Source organism: Lynx canadensis, chromosome B3 (genome assembly GCF_007474595.2).
Source record: "Lynx canadensis isolate LIC74 chromosome B3, mLynCan4.pri.v2, whole genome shotgun sequence".
Taxonomy (NCBI): Eukaryota; Metazoa; Chordata; class Mammalia; order Carnivora; family Felidae; genus Lynx; species Lynx canadensis.
In genome coordinates, this window is record NC_044308.2 from 5,017,542 (window position 1) to 5,030,750 (window position 13,209).

At 45.4% G+C, this 13,209-nt stretch overlaps 1 protein-coding gene and 1 pseudogene across 3 annotated transcripts in view; one reads left to right on the top strand and one right to left on the bottom strand.

Moving 5' to 3' along the window:
• Positions 1 to 7,782: 7,782 nt before the first annotated feature.
• LOC115515484 lies at positions 7,783 to 8,220 on the bottom strand (annotated as a pseudogene).
• A 2,543-nt stretch (positions 8,221 to 10,763) lies between these two features.
• BLM (BLM RecQ like helicase) overlaps positions 10,764 to 13,209 on the top strand; it is an 89,951-nt gene continuing 87,505 nt past the window's right edge. For all 3 annotated transcript variants that reach the window (XM_030317327.1, XM_030317329.1, XM_030317330.1), the window contains exon 1: positions 10,764 to 10,839. The gene's annotated coding sequence lies outside the window, so the exon portion shown is untranslated. The remainder of the gene's footprint in view (positions 10,840 to 13,209) is intronic.

Below are 13,209 nucleotides of genomic sequence, written 5' to 3' on the forward strand. Positions count from 1 at the left end.
GATCAGATGTGGGTCTACTTTTGTTGTCTCACTTTTCCCCTCTTGATGATCAGGTGCATTGCCCTGCTGTATCAGTTTCCTATTGCTGCTATAATAAATGACCACAAATGTAGTGGTCTAAGACAATGATGATTTATTATCTTACAGTTCCGGAGGTCAGAGGTCCAGAATCAGTCTCGTGGGGCTAAAGTCGAGGTATTGGCAGAGCTGGTTGCTTCTGGAAGCTCCAAGGAAGCATCCAGTTCTTTGTCTTTTCCAGCTTCTCGGGGGACCTGCATTCCTTGACTTGTGATCCCGTCTCCCCATAACTCCAACTTGCTGCTTCTATCTTAATGCCTCCTTCTACTGACTATGACCCTCCTGCTTCCTGTGCTTTTATCGGGTCCCCCTGGATAAACCAGGATAATGTCTCCATCTTAAAATCCTTCATCACATCTGCAAAGTCTCTACATTCACAGGCTCCAGGAATTAGGACAGACATATCTTGGGGAGGCCAATGTTCAGTCTACGATAACCTGCTTTTTCGATGACTTATAATGTTCTATTATATGCCAAATATTGTGTATAAAAGAATCACAGAAATTGAAGTTAATTATATTTCCCCCGGAGGGTTTACCCATCCTCCGGAAGGCAGCATAGCTTAAAGGGATGATGCCTCAACCCAATCAGAATGGAGCTGAGTTGAAGTGAGTTGCCACTTTAGTTAGACTCTGTCCACCCCTGTTTTTAATTACCATGAGAATGAGATCTGCCTTGTGTTTGTTGCAGGCCCTTCCCTTTAGCGGGACTCAGCCTTCTAAACGGTAAGAGAATGCAGATCTTACCCTGCCTTTCCAGCCAAGGCCCCAGCCAGGCCCTCCCCTATCTCCTGCCCCCAGTCTACCCCAGCACTTACCAAATATCCCATGGGTAAAAGAGCCTCATATCTAGATTCTAGCCTGTAACAATAGCCTGAGTGGTCTCAACAGTTCAGTGTAAACCAAGCCCAGTCGTTAGCCTATGACCAGACTTCACAAATGACCCAGGGAAAAAATGACCAACACTCCCAGCTCACCCAGAATGGGCTCTTCCTTCTCTGTTTTCCACTGCTCTTTGATGTCTTTAAAAATATGATCTGTCGGGGAGGGGTGCCTGGGTGGCTCAGCTGGTTGAGCATCCAACTTCAGTCAGGTCATGATCTCCCAGTTCGTGGGTTCAGGCCCCATATGGGGCTCATGGAGCCTGAGCCTGCTTTGGATTCTGCATCTCTGTCTCCTCTGCCCCTCCCCCACCCCGCGCGCGGGCGAGCTCTCTCTCTCTCCTCTCTCTCTCTCAAAAATAAATAAATGAACTTAAACAAATATATATGATTTTTGTAGCTTATCCTTCCCCCCCCAATTGCTGCAGCAGGAATGATGACGTACTGATACCTACTACATCCTACTCCGAGACAGAAGTTCCTTGTGGATAACACTGAATATTCTGGAAGAACTTTGCAGTTATCACTGGATATCTCAGAAAGCTTCCTGGATCTTCTCAGCAAACATAACACAAGGTAGGCTGTGTATACATAACCTTAACTTTACTTATTTACTTTTAAAATTTTATTTATTTTTTTAGTAATTTCTACACCCAGTGTGGGCCTCAAACTCATGACCCTAGATCATGGGTTGCATCTTGATTGACTGAGCCAGCAGGCACCCCTAACCTTAAATTCAATTAAGATCTTGCTTCATCTATTTGGTCTCTTAACTGTTAATGTTTTTTACTTTGCTCCTGAGTGATTAGGAGTGGAAATATACTTATCTTACTAGAACATACTTTGAAAATTCAATGTTGTTGATGTAATAGGATTTGTTCTTCCTAAGGTTTATAAAATACCATTGCAGCCTCTAGTTTTTGTATTTTTAGAAGTCTGTATTTAATACTATGAATGGGTAACACTCTCAGCTGTGTAAATGTCGAAAGATAGAAAAGGATATACAGAGAAGTCTTTCTACGATTCTTTCCCCCATTTACTGAGTTACCGTTCCACAACAGGTATCTTTGATTATTAGTTTCTTATCAGAAAAAATTAAATGCATTTGCAAGCCGATACATAGAAACACTATTTTCCCCTCGTATTATTACATAAACAGTAGTATATTATGCCTACTAGTTTGCACCTTGCAAATTTTTTAAGTATGAAAGGGAACTTAACAGCTCATGTACTTGATCGCACCGCAGGTTCCAGGGCGTCGGACAATCCAATCAGAACCCAGTTTCTTTCCCTATCTTGCCTGTACTCTCCTCTGTGGCGGTTTTTTCCCAGGCTAGCTCCCACTCCTCCTCCACCTGGTGCCCCCTTCGCAGTCCCAGCTCCAAGATGACACCCTAACAGGTTGACAACCCCACCAGAAAAGAGACACCTGCGGTGCTCCCAGTACATTCTACCAACCGACTGACTGGAACCACGGGCCCATCCCTGAACCAATCACGGAGGCCTAGACAGCGGGAGATGCTGATTGGCCAGGAGGAAGTCACGTGACCGCCTCTGGGGCTCCAGGCGTGAGAAGTCATTCCCACAATGGCCAGAGTCGCGTGGCCTGGGAGTCGGAAGGGGTGGCTCTCCGAAGGGATATCAAGATGCGGCGAACAGACGGTCCTCCATGGGTGAAAACGACAGATGTTTACCGCGGAAGGTTCTCTTTTGTTGCCTTTGGGGTTTTGCGGGGGGGAGCTTTTTCATGCCTGGAAGCTCTTATGGTATGCCCCACACACACGTGGCCGCGGTGACACACTAGCGTCTTGGAGAGTGTCCCAGCGTGCCCCAGCGCTGCTCAAACCGTTTTTTTGGATTCTGTATTTGTGTGCCTGACATCTCCTAACCACAGGCCCGCCCGAACAGCCAAAGTTGTTTACATCTCGCGTACGATGCTGCTTTTGCAAGCTCTGAAAGTCCTACTCAAACCCTCCCGCCTGTCCTACGTCCACACCCACAGGCCCCTCCTTTATATAACCCTCGATCCCTTGCCAATATTTCCCCTGCCCTAGATCAACCCAGGGTTTGGGGCCAGACATCTAGGGACAGCCCCTATGCCCCCAATCCTGCTGGAATTATTCAGACTAGGACTTTATCAGGTAAACATTCAAAAGCAAAACAGAGGAGGTGGGCAGGGGAAGGTCTGGGACAGCCAGGAGACAGGGGAAAAAAAAAAAAAAAAGGAAAACCGTTACCAATCTAGAGATACAGCTGTCTGGCTGTTCTGAAAGATTTTTTTTTAAGTTTATTTATTTATTTTGAGAGAGAGAGAGAGAGAGAGAGAGAATCCCAAGCAGGATTGAACTCACAAACTGTGAGGTCATTACCCGAGCCGAAAAACAAGGTCTGGCGCCCCTAAAAGATTTTAAGAGGAAAAAAAAAGATGTGTGTTGGGAATCCTCCAAGAAAGGGACAGGTTAGGTTGTGGAAATATTGGGGCTCTTCTCTCCATCTTTCCTCTTACCAGCTGGAGACAGAAACTAGAAACCACTCTTTTGGGCAGCTAAAAGCCTGAAACAGGAGAAAAACGGTAGGCAGAGAAAAAAGAACAAAACATCCCTAGATGCAGAGGGAGAAAATAAAAGGTAACTAAATAGATTACGTATCTATATAATATTTTAACACAAATGTATAATAGATACTTTACATATGTATACATGATATCTAACTAAAAGACATTTCCTTAATTTGACCCAATTGGAAATCCAAAGTTTATGTACAAAAAACTTACGTACTAAAACAATTTGTATAACAAAAAGATAAAAACAGTGCTGATTGTCTTTTGTGTGTCTGCAGCCCAAGCTCTAAATTAACTCTAGCAGTTGCAAAATGTACCAATTGACAAAACTTTATGGTTTTAATACTGGGGCTCAAATTGTAGTTACAGCCAGAGATTCCACTAAACTTAAACATCGTGCCTGCTATAATCTTAAGAAAGTAATTAAATATAAGCTAGAGAAAAAAAAACAAAACAACCTAGGAATGTCTCACTTTATAGCCTTGCCTAAATTTTCCATAGTCAGAATACCCATTGCCCTAAAAATATGCCATATTGGACACACACGCTCTAATGCAATCAACAATAAATTAAAACTAAATCCTTGGCTGGGGCACCTGGGTGGCTCAGTTGGGTAAGCGTTTGACTCTTGATTTCAGGTCAGGTCGTGATCTCGTGTTTCGTGAGATCTAACCCCGCGCGCTGACAGTGCAGAGCCTGCTTGGGTTCTCTCTCTCTCCCTCTCCGTCTGCCCCTTCCCTGCTCACTTGTGTGTGCTCTCTCTCTGGCTCTCAAAATAAATAGACATTTTTTAACAACCCAAGAAACTAAATCTTTAGCAGTTACAGATTGGCTCGATACAGTGGACTCCAGACACCCCTTAGTTAAAATAGCTATTATGGCCCAATGTAAGTTACAATAGGGCCTTCAAGGATTAAAACCTAATTAACAAAGGGGTGATTATCCCCACTGCTTCTCCATTTGACAGCCCAATTTCCCCTGTTTCTTAAACCTGGAAAAAACAAAAGGTGCTGTATCAGTCAGCTTGGGTTGTCATAACCAAATACCACAGAATGGGTGACTTCAATAGCAGAAATTTATTTTCTCACAGTTATGAAAGCTGGGAAGTCCAAGATCAAGGTGTTGGCTGATTCAGTTTCTGGTCAGGCCTCTCTTCCCAGCCTGTAGGCCTTCTCACTGTGTCCTCACGTGGCCTTGCGTGTGTGGTGCAGAGAAAAAGAAATCTCTCTCTTCCTCTTCTTGTAAAGCCACCAGTCCTGTTGGACTAGGGGCCCACCCTCATGACCTCATTTTTTTTTAAACATTTTTATTTATTTTTGAGACAGAGACAGAGCATGAATGGGGGAGGGGCAGAGAGAGAATTGGAAGCAGGCTCCAGGCTCTGAGCCATCAGCCCAGAGCCTGACGCGGGGCTTGAACTCACGGGCCGCGAGATCGTGACCTGAGCTGAAGTTGGACGCTTAACCGACTGAGCCACCCAGGCGCCCCTCTCATGAACTCATTTAATCTTAGTTGTGTCCGTAAAGGCCTTATCTCCAAATACAGTCCCAGTGGGGGTGGGGCTTCAATGTATCAGTTTTGGAAGGAGACTAATATTCAGTCTACAACAGGTGACTCGTGGTGGATTACTGCATCATTAACACTCTGGCCCTCATACCCAACATCTAATATTATTAAAATTACTGAATCTAGGGGCACCTGGGTGGCTCAGTCGGTTGAGCATTTCAAGTCTTGATTTTGGCTCAAGTCGTGTTGCCAGGGTCTTGGGATTGAGCCCCGAGTGGGGCTCTGTGCTGAACGTGGAGCCTGCTTAAGATTCTCTCTCTCTCTCTTTCCCCCCCACCCTCCCTCCCTCTGCCTCTTTCCCCAACTTGTGCTCACTCTCACTCGCTCTCAAAAATAAATTTACTGAATCTATCCAGTCAGTAATGGGTTTATATTTTGCTCTTATAAATGTGGCTAATACATTACATCGAGTCCCCGTTTCAACAGCCTCTCATCTGTGCTCTGCCTTCACCTCTGAGGGGACACAACGTACCTTTTCCAGGCATGGGGAGCCTCAACAGATTTGCCACCGCATGCAGTCTGTGCAGATAAGATCTTCACCGTGTCCACCAGGAGCACAGGTATGCCATGATGACATCTTTCTCCAAGGAGACTCATCTGACACACTCATTGCGGACATATAGTTCCTGTACCTTTTAGTCCTTTGGGGGGCCGGTGGCGACATACTCCTCATTTACAAGTTTTACTTCCAAATTAAAATCAGCAGGCACTCCCATTAATGCCCTCAGAAACCCCTTCACTGTAGAGTCTTTGGCAACCTCTTCTTATGCCTTCTGGAGTTTCTAGACTACTTACGATGGCAATAAGTTGCTCAAAGGCTTGTGATGCAAGAAACGAGCCCTCTAAGCCTCACGCTGTACGCTATTAAAACAATGATAACTGGCTACACACTGGACTCTCCTGGGAATAGAGGCTCTCATAGACCCTGAGGCTGTGACCTTCCGTATCCAGCTGGGCCACCCATTGTGCTTTGGGTCATGGAGACTGACTCCCACAAGACACCTGCCTCATGACCTGAGATCATGACCTGAGCCGAAGTCAGGCGCTTAACCCTATGAGCCACCCAGGCACCCTTTCAACATCATGTTTTTAATACAGTTTGCAAATTTGACAAAAATATTATTAGAGGGGCACCTGGGTGGCTCAGTCGGTTGGACAGCTGACTTTGACCCAGGTCATGATCTCGCGGTTTGTGAGTTCGAGCCCTGCGTCGGGCTCTGTGCCGACAGCTCAGAGCCTGGAGCCTGCTTCGGATTCTGTGTCTCCCTCTCTCTGCCCTTCCCCTGGTAGTGCTCTGTCTCTCTCTCTCTCTCCCTCAAAAATAAATAAACATTAAAAAAATTTAAAAATACATTATTAGAGGCCAAAAATTTCAAGTCTGTTTTTTTTTTTTTGGCTAATGCCATATAAATGGAAAACCGAGTTATGGGCTGGCCTGGAAGGACTCCTTATACTTCCCACCTGTTCCTCTTTTTCACGCTCATAGTGAAATGTTCTGAAAATGTTTCCTGTGTTGTTTCGAGCAACTTAGGCCCTACTTCCTGAAAGTCTCCGCTACTGTCACCTGAAAGTTTCCTTGGTACCAGACAGCCACAGGGCCAACTGTTCTGTGTTTTGTTTTTTACATTCTGTATTTGTCCTTTTGACATCTACTAAACACACTGCCAAATGAAGAGCCAAGGCGTGATTGGGTGATCCTACTTTTTCAAGCACAGAAAGTCCTATCAGAAACCCTGCAGCCAATCTCAAGTCCCTAACACAGCCACCTCCTTATCTGACTCTCCTACACTATGCCAATGTTTGCCCTGGACGAAATCATTTCAGGGCCAGGTACTAGACATCTGGGAACAGTCCCCAAGCCTGGGGCCTTCACACTTCACAGGATTATTCACGCTAGCCAATCCCAAGCCACTTTCCCTGCCCTGGCTTGCCTTCCCTGTATGAACCCCGATTAAGTGTCTGGCTTAGGTTTCTCCTTGCTCCTCTCTGCGTCCTGACCACACCTGTTGCTTCCCCACGTGGCCCCGTGTGGCGTGCTTCCTCCTCTCAGGAAACACAGAGTAATAAAATCTCTCTGTGTCCTCACTCAGTCACTTCTATAAATTAAAATTTTACAGGTTCAATGGAGACAGGAGCCACTGCTCAGTTCTCAGACCCAGAATACCAGGCTCGTGTGCATACCTGTGTGGCCCTGTGTGTGTCAAAGTGTATAGGACATAAAATTTAACATTAAACATCTTACGTGTACAGTTGAGTGACGTCAGTTACATTCACAGTGTTGTGCAACCATCACCAGCATCCATCTCCAGACCTCTTTTATCATCCCAAATTTTACCTGTTTAACAGTAACTCCTTATTACACCCTCCGCCCCAAACCCTGGTACCCACTACTTTACTTTCTGCCTCCGAATTCTGGGTACCTGATGTTAGTGGAATCACACGGTAATTGTCCTTCTGTGCCTGGCTTATTTTATTCAGTGTAATTTCTTCAAGGTTCATATTGTTACATGTGTCAGAATTTTATCCCTTTTTAAGACTGAATAATATTCCATTGCCTATAGATATCATATTTGTTTATCCACTCATCTGCTAATAGATGTGGTTTTTTGGCTATTGTCAATAACACTGCTATGAGCATTGGTGTACAAATGTCATTCTCCACATAACAACCAAAAAGAGCTTTCTAAAATCTGTTCAAGTTACTTGTGTTTTGTTTTGTTTTGTTGCAGTTTTATACCTTTATTTGACAATCAGCGATTAGCTCCCATCCACATTACTGGTCTGTAGATTTTTGAAAGTGGTGACAGGTACATAGGCAACTAATGTATAGAGCTGTATTGGTGAATCTTCATCCTCGTTTTGTTTTCTAGCCTACCGCACACGGATACGGTGTGGAACATTCCTTACACCTTTTGGCCCAGACAGCTTTGTTGAGCCTGGTGTCCATGTGCACATCTGGAGTTTCCATCTCCCTCCTGGAAAATTTCTGGATCTCTTTGAGTACCCGAGGGGCATGCTTCTTGAACTCCACTCCATGGATGTGCTCGTGAATGTTGATGATGTGTTCTCTGGTCAGTACCTCGGTGATGGCAGAATGGCCCGTCTCCTTCTCACCACCCTGCTATGCAGGAGCCATTCTGCTGGGCCCAGGGTTGGAAAGGAACTATCCAAGTTACCCTTCTCCTGAAAACCTTCTATAGTAAGTTAAACAACAAGGAGATACCATTAAACACCCTGCAGAATGGCTAAAATGAAAAGGATTGGCCATTTCAATGTTGATGAAGATACAGATAATGGGACACTTACAGTGTTAGTGGTAGTATAAAATGATACACCCGCTTTGGAAACATGACTGTTTCTACCAAAGGTAAATACACGCTTACCCCTATGGCCCAGAAACCCTATTCCTAGATACTGTTTACCCCCCAAGAAGAAGTAATGCATACGATCACAAAAGACTTATGTAAAAACGTCCACAGCAGTTTTATTTATGATAGCCAAAGGGAAAAAACTCAAATGTCCATCATTATATGAATGGATAAATAAATTGTAGCATGCTCATACAATTGCATACTGTTGATAAAAGAATGGTTTTTAAAATCAAGTATAATCATGACTCTTAAAAAGACATAAACACATGTCAAAGGTTTTATTTAACTCATTAACTGAGATCCAGAAAGATAGTACAAAGGAAAATTCAAAGTACCACACATATATACTCTAGAGAAATAATGAAATACTTTACAAATAGATGCAAAACTGGCAGAACTGATCAAATTGACAATAATTAAATGCGTTCTGCTGGACACAATTTGCATTTCTATAGACAAGAACCTGTCTTTAAAACAATTTAGAGATGTTCTTTATCTCGAAGACATGAAAGGCATAGAGCCTACATGGGATCAGATACCCCTGAGGGTGTGCTAGACAACACCTTATTTTTCACTGGACAAAAAGGATTTTGGGGGCCATTTCACAGTTTTCACAAAATTAGTAATAAAAGAGTATGAGTCTCTGGTACATACAATATAAATAAAGCTCACAGATACTATGTTGAGAAAAAAAAAAGAGCAGTTACAGAAGAATATACGCTGTGTAATACCAGGTTGCTGCTGGGGGGAGAGCGAGCTGGGAAGCTCCACAAGGGAATCTTACCAGGTGCTGGAAATGGTACATACCTTGATCTGGGTGGTGGAGATCCATACATATACACGTATATGTAAAATCATTGATTTCACTTAATATTATGGCACCAGGCTCTCCCCTATCCCACTTGTCGCCACATCCAACAATTGCCACTTACCTTTAGGGTGAAGTCCAAACTGAGATCTGGTCCATTTCCTCTCGAGTATCATCTCTCCATATTGCTCACTTCCCTGCCATTTCCTCAAAGGTACTTTATTGTCGTCTTTCCAGTTTTCTGGCCTTTGCTTCCAACTCGTACCTCTTACTCATCTCTCAGAATCCCACCTAAAGCTGTCACTCTGTGGATGTGTCCTTCCTAGGTACTCCCATAATATGATCACTATTCCTATCGCTTTTGTCATCAATGAGCAAGTGTCCGCCTCCTCCACCGACGTCTACGTCTAACATCCTGTGCGCTCCATGAGAAAGTTCTCAAGAGCTTAGCACAATGACTGGCACTAGGGAAGGCAGAAATGTGAAGGACAATGAAGAAAAAAGCTAAAGGAGAATTCAGGCAGTGTGTGACCCAGGCAATTTCAGCTGGGTTTCACACCTCATTGAGTTCTGAGACGACCCTATCATTCTGGGTAGTACCCTCCTTTTGAGTCTAAGTGTACTCAGCTTTCTCTTTTGGTAGATTTTTCATACCTTGTACCTTGTCTCCATCTTGCTTCCTATTTGGCCATTTGGCTATTAAAAACCTGCTTTTGCTTTTTCCTATAGACAGTAATTTAACAATAATGTGTTTTGTTTGACTGCGGTGTTATTTTTGTAGCATTTTAAAATCGGCGGATTTCACACATAAACACGTTTTCAACTTTTCTTAGAAGAGAAGGGAAGTAAGGAAGGGAGGAAAAGTAGAGAGGGAAGCGGAAGGGTGGGAGGAAAAGAAGGAAGGGAAGGAAATTAAAAAAAAAAAAAAGATCTGGCATCACAGAGCCCACAGTCGCGCGTGTCAACAATCAACTGGAACAGCAGCATGGCTTCTCAGGTACCTCACCTGTCCACCGAGGCATCTGAGTTTGAGATCCCTTTCCCCGTCAATGACAATTTACAGTCGCTCACGTATTGGGGCAGAGGCCAGCTCTACAAGGGGGTGGAGAGCAGAATCCCCCCAAGTCTCACAGAGACAGCGGATAAGAGCCAAAGAGGCAGGGGTGCAGAGCTTTGACCTGGCCTGTGGGAACTGCCAAGTCTCAGGCTCCTCTCAGTTCCGGGGTTTTTCACCCCAGCTCGCTTCCAGGCGCCTGTCTTCTTTAAAGCCTCCCCCGACGCTAAGAAACACAAGGACAACAAAGATCCCGACAGTGCCGGAAGCCCACGTTGAACCACGGTCACCTGACCTCGGATCTCAGACTCTGATTGGGCGTTGGGAACACCCCGCCCCAGCAGCCCACGGGGGCGGGGACAAGTACCACGGGGCAAGGGCACTGGTCGGTCTCCTCAGGAAGCAACCAATCGGAATCGGCCGGCTTCCGGCGCGAAGTGAGCTGGCGCGCGGCGCGGGGGCTGCGGCGGCGGCGCGGGGAGTTTGGACCGGGGTTCCGCCCGCTGCGAGCCTGCGGGAGAGGTGAGTGCGGCGCGCTTGAACTTGACAGGACTGCGGGCCCGGCACCGCCCAGCCCAGCCCCGCTCCCGGCGACCCGGCCCGGGGCCGGAGAGGAAGGTTCTCCGTTGCCCGTCCCAGTTGGGCGAGGCCCGCGGAGCCCTCTGTCGCGGCCCGTAGCCCGAGAGAACGCGAGAAAAAGCACGCGTGTTCCCAGACGGGGAAACAGGCCCGGGAGTGGGGCCGGGATCGCCCCCGGTGTCGGTGGAAGAGCCGGCCTGGCACCCATTGTGTTCTTGTTGGTGTACTCCGGTACCTACCACAGGGCCAGGCACACTACAGTCTGTGGATGATACCAGCCCAGACCCCTGGCACTTCCCCCATCTCCCCGGTGAAGACCGAAACTGTACTTTTTCTCGAGCTTTCCACGGTCACGAGCCGGGCTACTGTATTTTGGGCGTACTGTGTGCCACGTGCCTGGGACCCATTTGCTTACAATTGTAGCCCCACAATACCTCCGCAGAGGGAGGTGGTTAAGGACACAGACCGCATCACTTTTCCTGGCTTCGAATCCGGGCTCTTCCACCTACTAGCTCTGTGATTGTCCACTCGTCATTTAAACTGAGTGCCTCGGTTTCCTTCTGTCGTGTAGGGGAAATCATCTCTTCTGCACCCTGGAGGTTTTGTTAGGATTAAGTGGCTTAATATATGCAATAAATGCTCCAAAGGGGACTTGCTACGTGGTAAGGGTTCTGTTATCACCATCACCCGGAGAAGTAGGTAAAATTGTGCTCATTTTTGACAAGGAGAATCTAAAGCACGAAGAGCTTGTCCCTGTGTGGAAAGAGCTGCCTGACTCCCAGGCATCTGCCACAACACCAGGCTTCCTCTCATAGTCCTCACCTGCCCTCAGGTTACTCAGAACTTTGGGCACCTATTGGCCTGAGATGGAGCAGGCACCTGACAGCTCCTGGTGCCACCAATGTAGAGAAGTAGCATTCCTGTGCCCCTGTCAAGGTTAAGGGACAGTAATGGCAGAGCCTGGGTTAGAGGTCAGAAATTGGGAAAGAAGGCAGAAGTATTCCATATGGGAAATGAAAATAGACCTAAATTGAGTAAACATTTTGTTAGCTAGGCTGCTGTCAGAAAGTAGCTTATAGGGGCGCCTGGGTGGCTCAGTCAGTTAAGCGTCCAAATTCGGCTCAGGTCGCGATCAAATGATTAGTGGATTCAAGCCCCTCCTTGGGCTCTGTGCTGACAGCTCGGAGCCTGCTTCGATTCTGTGTCTCTGTCTCTCTGCCCCTCCGCTCATGCTCTGTCTCTCTGTCTCTGTCTCTCTCCCCCCAAAATAAATAAACCTCAGAAAGCAGCTTATGGTCTCCTTGGAAGAAGTGAAAATTTCTGGGTCTTGAGTTCCTTTCAGTGGCAGACGTGATGATGATAGCTACCACATACGTTCTGTATCTTTTTTTTTCTTAATTCTTTTTTTTTTTTTATGAGAGAATGATGGAGGGGCAGAGAGAGAGAGAGAGTGAGAGACAGAGAGAGAGAGAGAGAGAGAATCCTAAGCAGACTCTGCACTGTCAGCGCAGAGCCCGATGTGGGGTTCAGACCCACCAACCGTGGGTTGATCATGACCTGAACCAAAATCTAGAGTCAGATGCTCAACTAACTGAGCCACCCAGGCACTTCAGCATTCTATTTCTAATCCACTGACTGGGAAAGGTAGCTCTTGCCTTCATTTTACTGATAAAGAAACCCAGAGTTAAAAAACTGGGCAAAGCCCATAGTGTTAGATGTGTAGTAAAAGAACAACATTCAGATAAATCATAGGCATCCACTTTGGGGCAGTCAGTATTATCTGTGAGGAGGGAGGGAAGAGAAGGAGATGAGTGGAGTGAATGATGGATGTGTGTGATTTTAAATACATCCAAAATGTTTTATGTCTTTGAAAGAGAAATAGGACAGAATTTAACTTCTTAAATTTGGTTGGTGAATACATGGGTGTCAACTTTTTATTGTATGTTTGAAATTTAAAATTAAAAGGAATATGTATAAAAGTTAAACATAAATATATTGTTAATACTAATTTTAACTAAGGGGTGCCTGGATGGCTCAGTCAGTTAAGCATTGACTCTTGATATCGGCCCAGGTCATGATCCCATCATTCGTGGGATCGAGCCCCAAGTTAGGCTCTGTGTTGATAGTATGAAGCCTACTTAGGATTCTGTCTCTCCCTCTCTCTGCCCCTCCCCTGCTTGCTCTCTCTCAAAATGAATAAATAAATATTTTAAAAAATACTAATTTTAACTAAATAGATATTTTAACATCAATATATATTTTTTATATTTTTATATATTTCTTTCCTTTTTTAATGTTAATTTATTTTTCAGA